Source organism: Lepidochelys olivacea, assembly GCF_965140295.1.
Source record: "Lepidochelys olivacea isolate rLepOli2 genome assembly, chromosome: 2".
NCBI lineage: Eukaryota > Metazoa > Chordata > Testudines > Cheloniidae > Lepidochelys > Lepidochelys olivacea.
This window is the reverse complement of record NC_140412.1, coordinates 169,019,980-169,032,504: the sequence shown is the minus strand read 5'-3', so window position 1 is coordinate 169,032,504 and position 12,525 is coordinate 169,019,980. Positions and strand designations below refer to the sequence as shown.

Sequence of the window (12,525 nt, the reverse complement as noted above, 5' to 3'; positions counted from 1 at the left end):
AGAAGTGTTCTATAAATATTTCAGTTCTATATTTGGGGGGAAAACAAATGATCTAGTCACATCATGTGATGATGATGATAACAAACTTTCCATTCCACTGGTATCTCTGGAGCATGTTAAACAGCAGCTACTAACGTAAGAATTTTAAAATCAGCAGGCTCACATAACTTGCATCCCAGAGTTTTAAAAGAGCTCTTTTGGAGTGAACTAGATCATTAATAGTGATTTCCAATAAGTCTTGGCACACTGGGTAAGATCCAGAAGATTGGAAAGAAAGCTAATGTGCCAATTTTTTTTTAAAAAAGGGTAATTGGGATGACTGGGTAATTATAGGCCTGTCAGCCTGACATTGATCCATGGCAAGATAATGGAGTGGCTGATAAAGGATTTGATTAATAAAGAATTCTAAGAGGGTAATGTAACTAATGCAAATCAACATGGATTTATGCAAAATAGATCAGGTCGAATTAACATGATGTCCTTTTTTGATTAAAAGGATATCATGTTACAAGTTTGGTAGATAAAAGTAATACTGTTAACGTAATATACTTAGACTACAGTAAGGTGTTTGACTTGGTACTGTGCAACATTTTGATATAAAATGTTATAAAATTAATACGGCACACTTTAAATGGATTAAAAACCACTAGGTCTCAATCTGTAATTGTTAAATGTTTAATTGTCATCAAACAGGTGTGTTTTCAGTGGGATCCTAAGGGTTTGGTTCTTGACCATTCATTATTTTACATTTTTATCAATGACCTGGAAGAAAACAGAAAATCATCACTGATAAAGTTTGCAGATGACAAAAAATTGTGGGGGTGGTAAATAATGAAGAAGATAAGCCATTGATTCAGAGTCATCTGGATCGTTTGGTAAGCTGGATGCAAACCAACACTATGCCTTTTAATGCTGCTAAATGTAAACATATACATCTATGAACAAAGAGTGTAACTAATACTTACAGGGTAGGGGATTCTATCCTGGGAAGCAGTGACAGAAAAAAGATGAAGGGGTTGTTGTGAATAATCAGCAGAATATGGGGTCCCTCTGATGCTGTGGCAAAAAAAAGCAAATACAATTCTTAGATACATAAACAGTGGAATCTCAAGTAGAAGCAAAGAGGTTATTTTACCTCTGTATTTGGCTCTGGTTTGACCACTGCTGAAATACTGTGTCTAGTTCTGGTGCCCACAGTTCAAGAAGAATGTTGATTAATGGGTTCAAAGAAGAGCCAGGAGAATGATTAAAGGATTAGAAAACACGTGTTCTAATGATAGACTCAAAGAAGTCAATTTACTTAGTTTAACAAAGAGAAGGTTAAGGGGTGATTTGATTACAGTCTATAAGTACCTACTTGAGGAATAGATATTTGACAATGGGCTTTTGAAATTGATAGAAAAAGATACAACAGGATCCAGTGCCTGGAAGTTAAAGCTAGACATATTTAGACTGGAAATAAGGTGTACATTTTTAACAGTGAGAGTAATTAATTAATTGGAATAATTTAGCAAGGGTTGTGGTGGATTCTCCATTACTGAGAATTTTTAAATTGATTGGATGTTTTTCTAAATGACATGTTCTAGGAATTATTTTGGAGAACTTCTACAGCCTGAGTTCTACTGAGCGTCAAAATAGATGATCAAAATGGTCCCATATGTTTTTGCTGTTTTTAATTTCAAGCTGTTTTGTACATCTAAAAATAGGTGGTAAGTATATAGTCATTAATGTATAAAACCTTTGGAGTCCAACTAATCTAATTACCGGCTTTTGGGGAGTTCAAATATTACAGGACGAATATGTTTAAAATATAGAATAGGAGCTGGCAAATCCTCGTTGTTCTTAACATTATAACTGGCATACAAATAAAATGTAACATAATCTATAGATAACAGAAGCTATAGAATTCAAAACTGATATTTCATTGTTTGTGCCAGTCCTGCTCCCGGGAGGACACAGTCATATTTTTACATAGTCACAATAGATGTTGCCTCTGGAAAACATTTCAGTATATTTAAAAACAAATGAGAAGCAGCTGAAACCCCCTTTGTGTATCATCGACATTGTTGCAAGATCTGCCTGAAGTGCTGTAAGTAGTGACGTGCAGGCTAACACTGAGCAGAGAAAATTAAGATTGAAAGACAGAAAAGCTGAAAATAGTCAGACAAAAGATTTCCAGGTCAGGATGTCAAGACACACACAAAATCATGCTGAAAGAATATGTGGCCCTAGAGGTATAATATTATCTCACTAGGGATATTTACTAACTGAAAGCATAAGTGAATGATCTATAATAATATGTCCTGTAAGGGAAGAAGATAGTATACATATAGGTTCATAATATTCACTGCAACACAAACTGTAGTGTGCCATTATGGTAGCATTTTTTCTAGAGGTTGTTTTATACCTAAACTTCAGATGTGAATACCCCCACTGGGCAGCTGGAATCTGAAATAAGATCTGGATACACATTTAGCTAATACTCCCTATCTCTAGAAGTATTGCTACCAAAACCTTAAATCCACTCCCTGATTTCCTCTGAACATTGGGGTGCTCCAAAGCTTCAGCCACCTTGTGTGAGCAAGACAGTCATATTCCCTGCCCAATTTTTGAATCCCTTGATCACCCTGTCTCTCCAATTTGAGCCACTCTCCAATTGTTCCAAATAGCTCTAATACATTGGAATTCATGACTGTGGAATCCAAAGCCAATTATGAGGCATGTCGTTTCAATGGAAGACAGAGCAGAAGATCTAGTATGCACCACGAGATTCTGATTTCCAACCATACTGATTTTCAACATAAGCCACCTCCTGTTAACCAACCCAATGGGACCTTATTAGTTTAAAAAACTGGTTTAGAGGACAAAAAAGGCAGCGATAAAAATTGTGTATATATATAAAATTATATCAGACCCATCTACAATTATACATATTATATATATAAAACAAATGGAAACAAAGATAGTAATGAACATAAATCAGAAATTAGGGATTGCAGAAAATTTATAAGGAAAGCAAAGAGACAGAGAGAAATCTCTGGCCAGCAGAGTTAAGGACAATAAGAATTTTTTTGAATATAATAGGAGCAAAAAGTATTTTGACAATAGTATTGGTCCATTACTAGATGGAAATGGTAGAATTATCATTATCAATAATAATACAGAAGTATTCAATAAATATTTCTATTTGCGGAAAAACATATGATATAGTCTAATTATATGGTGATGATAACATTCCTTCCATTCCACTAGTATTTCTGGAGGATGTTAAACAGAAGCTATTAAAGCAAGAATTTTAAATCAGCAGGTTCAAATAACTTTCATCCCAGAGTTTTAAAACAGTGGCTGAGGATTTCACTGAACTGTTCATATTGATTTTCAATGAGTCTTGGAGCACTGGGTAAGTTCCACAGGATTGGAAGAAAGCTGATGTTGTGCCAATTTTTAAAAAGGATAAACTGGATGACCAGGTAATTATAGGCCTGTCAGCCTGACATCGATCTTGAACAAGATAACTGAGTGGTTGACAGGCGACTCGATTAATAAAGACTTGCAAGAGGGTAATGTAAATAATGCAAATCAACATGGGTTTATGTAAAATAGATCTGGTCAAATTAATGTGATATCTTTATTTGATGAGATTGCAAGTTTGGTAGAATAAGGTAATAGCGTTGGTGTAATAAACATAGGCTTCTGTAACACTTTTGGTTTGGTACCACACGATATTTTGATTAAAAACTAAAATTATATCAAATTAACATGGCACACATTAAATAGATCAAAAATGGCTAAGTGATAGGTCTCAAAATGTAGTTGTAAATGGTGAATTGTCATTAATAGAGTATGTTTGCAGGGGGGTGATAGGTCACAAAATGTAATTGTAAATGGGGAATTGTCATTGATAGAGTGTGTTTGCAGTGGTTCTTGGACCTTTGCTATTTAACATTTTTATCAGTGACCTGGAAGAAAACATAAAACCATCACTGATAAAGTTTGCAGATGACAAAAAATTGGGGGAGTGATAAATAATGAAGCAGAAGGGTCACTGATTCAGATCAATCTGGATCATTTGATCACCTGAGGTCCCTTCCGACTCTGATATTCTATGATTCCCTCTATAACTGGGTGCAATTAAACAATATGTGTTTTAATATGGCTAAATGTAAATGTATCCACCTAGGAACAAAGAATGTAGCCATACTTACAGGATGGTGGATTCTATCCTGGGAAGCAGTGACTCTGAAAAGATGAAGGGGTTGTAGTGGATAATCAGCTGAACATGGGCTCCCCGTCTGATGCTGTGCCCAAGAGAGCAAATGCAATTCTTGAGTACATAAACAGTGGAATCACAAATAGGAGTGCAGAGGTTATTTTACCTCTATATTTGTCATGTGTTTGACCACTTCTGAAATACAGTGTCCAGTTCTGGTGCCCACAATTCTAGTAGGATGTTGAGAAACTGGGTTCAGAGAAGAGCTACGAGAATGATTAAAGGATTAGAAAGCATGCCTTATAGTAAAATTTTCATACCCTATGCAATGTAATTATGCCAACCTAAGCCCTGTTGTGTACACTCCTAGGCTGACCGAAGGATTCTTCTTTTGATCTAGCTACTGTCTCTCAGAGAGGTGGATTTACTACAGTGACGGAAGACCCCCTTCCATTGTTATAGTAAGTGTCTACATTACAGCAGTGCCACTGAAGCTGTGCCACTGTAACGTATAGGGTAACAAATACTTAATAATGGACTCTTCAATCTATCAGAAAAAGAAAACATCTAAAAGAAAAAGTGTGGGTAATTAATTATTGGAACAATTTCACAAGAGTTGTGTTGGTATTCTCCATCACTGGCAAGTTTTTAATCAAGATTGGAAGTTGTTTCTAAAGTACATGCTCTAGGAATTATTTTGGGAGTGTTCCAGTCTGACTTCCTGAAGCTCACAGGACATAGATGATCAAAATGGTCCCTCCTGGTCTTGGAATCTATGAATCAAGTTGCATGACAAAACCCCAAAATCCACAGCAACATTAATTTTGTAGGTCTTATTTTTATTCATCACTCCCATCCCGCCACACAAACACAAAGCTCATAGTAGATAAGACTCATTAGCGTAAACTTTGTTGTTCATTTATTTTCAAGGATGAAGGGTTTTGTTTTGTTTTAGTATGCTTTTCAGGTGACTTGACTTTGGACTCTGTGCCTTAGCTCTCACAATATTGTCCAGGCAGCTTGGCTGAGAACCTCCTTCATCTGTCAGGATTCAGGGAAGCCTGGAGTTAACTCATATCCCAGTCTCCTGGGCCCACAGCTCTGTGAACAGTGCAGGAAGCATGCACTCTCATCCAATTATGTTTCCCTTGCACGGTACAAGGGGCAGCAGCAGGAAGGTCCCAGTAGTGTAGAGCGACAGAAAACAAAACAGTTGCCTGACTGCAGCAAAAATGCTGAATTCTGTGGCATCTTGTAAAAGTGCCAGATTTCACAGCTGCAGAGTCCTGGAGTTCATGGGCACTGTTCAAGATTAATGGGGCAGTTTGCACATCTCAGAGCTATTGTTTCAGGTTGTCTGCAGACTCAGACAGGCATTAATGAATTAGCTTGTACCCAGTTGGTGTTTTCAGGATTTTCTCTGCAATCAGAAGGACTAAAAACGTAATTATTTTTTTTTTTAAAGAAAGTAGTGGTTCTGGGCTGGGGCGAATTACACAGAAAATATTGTGGCTGTAAGATTGCAGAATGTATATAAAGATCCCTATTTATAACACACATATTGCTATAACATGCAAAGATGGGAGTCTCAGGAAGAAGCTTAGGTAGGAAGCACTGTAATGGGATGTAAGACTTTGAGAATAGCAGTTGATACAGTGAATGGAATGATGCAATCTTCACAGTTAGAATGGTTAACAAAATATCTCTTTCATGCATGAGTTGGCAAATACTTTTGTGTTCAGAAATGCTTTGGAAATCCTATGATTATCTCAGGCTGGGATCTGGTCATAGCTGTCAAGCTAAACAGCTGTAGCTGAAGTTATACCTGATCAGAACTTGGATGCGAAATTTCCAGAGAAAATGTCTGGTGCAACAGGAAGTTGTGTTGGCGATTCAGTAGGTGGCATTCTTCCTTCTGTCAACATTGAACCAGAATTCCAGAGTATTACTATGGGACAATGTAGCTAGTAATAGTGAAGGAGCTATAAAACAAATAACCTGACCACTTGTGTTATTAAAGATTTCTCTGCGCTGTTTGCCAGAGTTAGGGGTATTAGCCCCAGTGTGCTGTTCAGTTTTCAACATAGGTAGTTACATTCTTACCTACGCTCACCTTGCAGTTGCTATTAGATTTAGTGCTCATCCTCACTTCCTGTGCTAAACTTTGAGTTCGCTTTGCTATGTATTGTTAAACATCTGGGGATTCTATCCATAGTAGTTTCTGCATTTCACTGTTGGTGAGGTGATACTGTACATATACTTTATGAAATGATTTGGGAATCCTTTCAGATGAAGAAGTTTATTTAAATCTGAGATGCTAATAGTACTATTATTTATTAAAAAACAACATTTACAGGCTTAAGACATATTTCTGATAAATGGGAAAATTAAAAGGATGCTAAAACGTAACTGAAGAACTGTAAATAAGCAAGTGCAAATGAAAAATGAAGGTTAAATGATGCAGAAGTTCACATCTAGTGCAAAAAGCAATTTAGGAGTTTATGTGTAGTAGACAAATGGCAAAAGAAATAAGCAGACATTAAACTATTATATTTGTGTATCACTTAGGGTGAAAAATGATTAGAACAGGAATCCAATTTAGTGCGTGGATCAGATTTCTAGAGACTGAATTAGAAGAGAAAGCGTGTTTTAGGTATCTAACCAACTGGTACCCCAGAACAGTCATCTGACGTCAAACAATAGGGCCCTCATGTCCAGTTCAGGCATGACTAAAAATAACGAAATGGCAAAATAACAGAGTATTTAAATACAGTTAGGTTATCCAATGATAGCTCATTCCTCTCCAGAATGTCAAGTTCAGCAAAACTCAAACTTATGAAAACCAGGACATAGAGAGGTAAGGTACACACCCACACAACCATAACCCTGCCTCCCCACACCTCCAGCATGGAGATGGCAATAGTCATTGGAAATTATCTGAGTGCATTCCAGCTGCATTCATGTTAGATATTGCTGCACTGGATGGTGGAGGAATAAATTGGAGCTGTTTGGAAGAGCTGTGATTATGGTAGGAGGCAATCTAGGGGACTGTGGCTCTCTGGGTGTGTGTGTGAGCGTCTATGCCCAACCCCAGTGTGTGTGTGTGTGTTATGGGTTGCAAGTATGTGTTATGGGCTTATTGGGTGCATCAAAGAGGGCAGAGTTAAGGTTGCATTAGTGTGTACCTTAACTTGGAATTTCCTGGTTTTCACAAGTTTGAGGTTTGCTGAACTCAAGGTTTGCTGAACTGGAAGGGCACTTGCTATTGCTGGGCAAACTTAACTCTGGGTTAACAAAGTGTTTTGCCAAGCATTTTGAACAGATAGAGAAATGTTGTTGACAGAAGATAGTGGTCATTTAGGCCGTTGTAATTATCATGTAGGTGTGCAGTCCAGTTGCTCTTGTGGACAGGTATTGATGACAACCCTCACCCTTACATAGCACTCTTCATCAGTAGATCTCAAGGACTGAAACATCATTATTCCCCACCGCCCCCCTTCACCAGGGAGCAGGTGGTCATGTCTTATTGTTATGGGCCAATAGCAGATTACTTGCTGCAGGGGAGTAGTAAGTAGCAAGGAAGGAATCATACTACTCTCACAATTCAATCCCCGGGGTGTGCCTGGAGGAGTATTGCTCTCCTCTACCACTTACATAGGTCAGATTATATCAGCACTGTATAGCCAGGTATATATGTTAAAATTAATACAAACTACTTTTATCTCCAAAGGTCATCCTTTCTTCTGAGAACCGCATTAAAGCTAGAAGTAAAGTCTTTGAGTAGTAGAGACTATGAACTCTGTTTTCTCTTTCACATCTCTTGGTTGAAGAGAAATAGAGTTCAGCAGAGCCCTATATGCCATTACCCTGGTCTCACTGTCCATCATCGATGCCCTTCTAAATAGGAAGTTAGTAGCCCAATAAATTTTTAAATTTAATTTTGGACTGTGTCTGATCTGTGGCTGATTGCCAACATTTAGTCCAAGGAAAGTATGGTAAGAATTTTGATTAAATATAAAGGGCAGCATATTGGAAATATTCTTTATAATGAGACTTTGATTTATGCCACTGGCAATGTGATCTCTTCCAGGTATGAGTTATTAGCAAATATTTAGTAGCTAAAATGTCCTGAAACCAAACAGCTAAATCCATTTATTCAATGTCTGTATATAGTTGTGAGACAGCATTGCCAAATGTCTCATGGCTCAGTTGCTAGCATGTTTGGGCCAACGCTGTTTTCTGTGTGAATAAGCATCTCCTCCTACTTTTGCATGTTATGTTTTATTAACCCTGCATACAGACTTTTTTTCTTGACAGTTTCTAAAATAAAATTTAAAAAGTCTGAATTTTTAAAATATTTTTGCTAGATGTTTTGAAGGGTGGACACAGTATTATTTTTAATGTATTATTGTAAGTGCTGGACCCAGTGCTGTCATTGCTCATTAGCTTCACTGCTCTAGTCATATCCCCATAATACCCTTCTCTTCCAAACGATAATCCATAATAGTTAACACAGAAACACCCACAATAATACTGCTAAATGAATGAAGGCTCTATAAAGAAATTTTCCAACCAGGCCAGATTACCATCTGAAATGAAAAAAAGGCTAGAAGAGAAAAGGAAGACTTTATTCCCATATCTAAACAGAGAAGAGAAGGAAACATGGTAAGAAGCTGTCATCAGTGGAAAGAGCAGTGGCCTGGGGGGAGAGGTATCCGCACTGCAGAAGAAGACAGCTTTTATGAACATAAGTAGTTATGTAATGTGATGAGATGAAGAGAGGCATTGCTCCTGGGGACAATCATCCTAGCTGCTTGCCCAGTCATGCAAAAACATTTCCAAACAACAAATTAGCCAGACAGGAATTGCAGCTGGAAAGGAAAAAAAGAAAAAAAGAAAAGGCATGCTCAGCAATAAGTGTATCCTGGCTGAAGCAAAAGGGAAAAAAAACCCACAATCCAACAACTCACACTTACTCAACATATAGAAACCTCCTAAGGCAGATTCAGGAAAAGGCCCATGCATATCTATATTTTCTGTCTTCCTACCCCTTTCTTTCAACCACACATATCACTCTAAAGCCCTAATCCTGCAAAGATTTATGCACGTGCTTAACTTTATGCATGTGTGTAAGTCCACTTACTGCAATGGGAGTTCTCAGTACATAAAGTTACACATCTTCTAAAGCCTTTGCAGGGTCAGAACCTTAGTAAAGAAACCTGCACATGAATTCTTATTTGGAAATAAAATAGACAATATACCCAGGACCTGATTTTTTCAGTATAATTTAGATGTGATTTTGTGGTATAATAAATAGAGCACTAGACTGGGATTTAGGAGATCTGGATTTAATTCTTCGCTCTGTCACTTACTTATTATGTGACCCTGGCCCAGTCACCTCACATCTCTGTTACTATATCCCCTCCCACACTTTGACCATCTTGTCTACTTATCCTGTTAGCTCCTCAGGGCAGAGACTATGTGTCTTACTATGTGTTTGTAACATTTCTAACATAATAGGGGGCTTCAGTTGGGGCTTCTGGACACTACTGTACTATAAATAATAATTGTGCACCTACTTTGCACATGCATTACCTGAAGGCTTCATGTAAATCCCTGATTTGCAGATGCATGTTGCTAGATAGGCACCAGAATAGATAATAAAGGGATTTATGTGTGCTTTTTCATTTGCAAAGTGTACATGCTGTTGCAATATTTTTCTCTTTACCTTTCTGTTTTTCAAAAACCACAAGTGAGCTGTCAAGGCTCTTCAGTGTATTTGCAATCTGGCCAGCCTGATATCTGACATGTCTGCACTTCCCTGTTGTTCATGAGCAGATAAGCCCTAATTGGGGTTCCAGACAGTAAGAGAGTGCAAGGTTGGTACTGCTACGCAAGTGTACCAGACTCTCTTTTAAATTAACAGATGGGATGTCCCCACAGTATCAAGATGTATTTTCAGAAATGAATGGGAGGTTTTCTGAGTAAGAACCAAAAGACTGAATGCTTGGGTGGATGTGGGAGATTGTCATGATGAAGTGAACCAAAGAAAAAGTAATAGGAATTGATGATAAATTTAAGTGAAATATGGCTAGCTGAGCTATGGGACATCTTAGGACCCTATGTGGGGGACGCAGCAATTTGTAGGGATTTGGAATGTGTAAAGACCAGTGAGAGAGAGAAATTAATTATATTTAGCACAGTAAGAAGCAAATATTACTGGAAATATTGGGATTAAATTCAACAAGGAACGTTTAGGTTGTGTATCAGGGAAAACCTGCATAACCAGGGCAACAAAACTAAGTAATTGGGCAACAAAATGGCAAATGAAATTTAATGCAGATAAATGTAAAGTAATGCACATTGGCAAAAAATAACCCCAACTATATATACAATATGATGGGGACTAATTTAGCTACAGCTAATCAGGAGCTAATCTTGGAGTCAGATCTTGAAGATCTTGAATACTGCGTACAGATGGGGTCTCATCTCAAAAAAGATATACTGGCATTGGAAAAGGTTCAGAAAAGGGCAACTAAAATGATTAGGGGTTTGGAACGGGTCCCATATGAGGAGAGATTAAAGAGGCTAGAACTTTTCAGCTTGGAAAAGAGGAGACTAAGGGGAGATATGATAGAGGTATATAAAATCATGAGTGGTGTGGAAAAAGTGAATAAAGAAAAGTTATTTACTTGTTCCCATAATATAAGAACTAGGGGCCACCAAATGAAATTAGTGTATAGCAGGTTTAAAACAAATAAAAGGAAGTTCTTCACTCAGTGCACAGTCAACCTGTGGAACTCCTTGCCTGAGGAGGTTGTGAAGGCTAGGACTTTTACAGGGTTTAAAAGAGAACTGGATAAATTCATGGAGGTTAAGTCCATTAATGGCTATTAGCCAGGATGGGTAAGGAATGGTGTCCCTAGCCTCTGTTTGTCAGAGGGTGGAGATGGATGGCAGGAGAGAGATCACTATCATTACCTGTTAGGTTCACTCCCTCTGGGACACCTGGCATTGGCCACTGTCAGTAGACAGGGTACTGGGCTGGATGGACCTTTGGTCTGGCCCAGTATGGCCATTCTTATGTTCTTAACCTCCTGACAGTGAGATTCATTAATCTGTATCACCCAGGAGATATGATGGAAGTCCTGCCTGTTGATTAGAATTAGACTAGACAAAGCAGGAAATCTTCTTACATTAGCACGGAGAGAGATGTGATCATCTGTACATTCTGTGAATATCAGCCCTAATGCTGTGCACTCCTTTTATATTTACTATATATATACTATACTATATATATACTTACTACTCCTTCCAGTAGTTCTATGCAAGCTGGACCTAAATTCTACTGAAAGATTTCTTGTTTACTCAGGAGGAAGCTATAGTTAATGGCATCTGGACAGGGATCAGCTACTGCCTTTTGTACCTTGAAAGCAATGGGAGGCATTTTGGGTTTTGGATATGCACTTTAGCTGGTTTTTTTGTTTGTTTTTGGGGTTTTTTTGCTAAAATGATCAGCAGTGGAATTGTTAACTGTTAAATAGTCATCCTTAAATTTCAGAGTTAATAATCCAGTAAGAAGAATGGGAGAAGTTCAAATAGTTATAGTTTCAGGCTGTGTGCAGACTCAAAGTCAGCACTACATTGCTTTACACCTGGTTTAGAATCCTAAAGTTTTCTTTGTAACTACAAGGACTAGAAGCATATCTCCTTTTAAAAAAAGGATTCTGGAGCACGATTTTACACTACTGGCTGGACTGCGCAACAAATTCTACAGCTGCTGACTGCACAGAAAGTATGCTATTACACTAGTCTTCATTTTTGCATCATTTTGCGACTTCAGTGTTAACGGGCTATGCCTATTTGACAGGCCTGGAAACTGAAATCCTCTTTACTTACAGATCAGTTACGTCAAGGGCAGCAGCAGTGCATGCTTCTCTAGATGTCCTGCCAATGTGCCTCAGCCTATGGCCAGAGTTGATGAACAGTTTGTTCAGCATCTGCATCTACTAATTCTTTGATCTTTCTCCCAAGGATGTCTAACAAGGTGCTGATTATAGTGGTAACTTTTGTGATATGAATACTTAACTACTGGGAACTGGACCAAGACCACTTGCATGCTTCATGCTAGCCACTAAACTTCCATCAAAAAGTAATAAGTGTCCCTCACTGCTGTCCTGGGCTGGATTTCAGTCAGCTATTTTCTGTAGTGGCACAAGACTCAATGTCCATTATTAATCCCAGGAACCACTCTTAAATGTCTCTGCATCTTTTCTTTCCCACACTCAGCATTTGTACCAGGACAGCAGTTTGTA

The 12,525-nt window shown here is 38.0% G+C and overlaps 1 long non-coding RNA gene across 1 annotated transcript in view; it reads right to left on the bottom strand.

The window, feature by feature from the left end:
* Window positions 1-697: 697 nt before the first annotated feature.
* Window positions 698-12,525, bottom strand: part of LOC311517146 — a 42,406-nt gene continuing 30,578 nt past the window's right edge. Inside the window, exons 4-5 of the long non-coding RNA XR_014710615.1 lie at window positions 966-1,056; window positions 698-762 (exon numbers count right to left, since the gene is read on the bottom strand). This is a non-coding gene — a long non-coding RNA (uncharacterized lncRNA). The remainder of the gene's footprint in view (window positions 763-965; window positions 1,057-12,525) is intronic.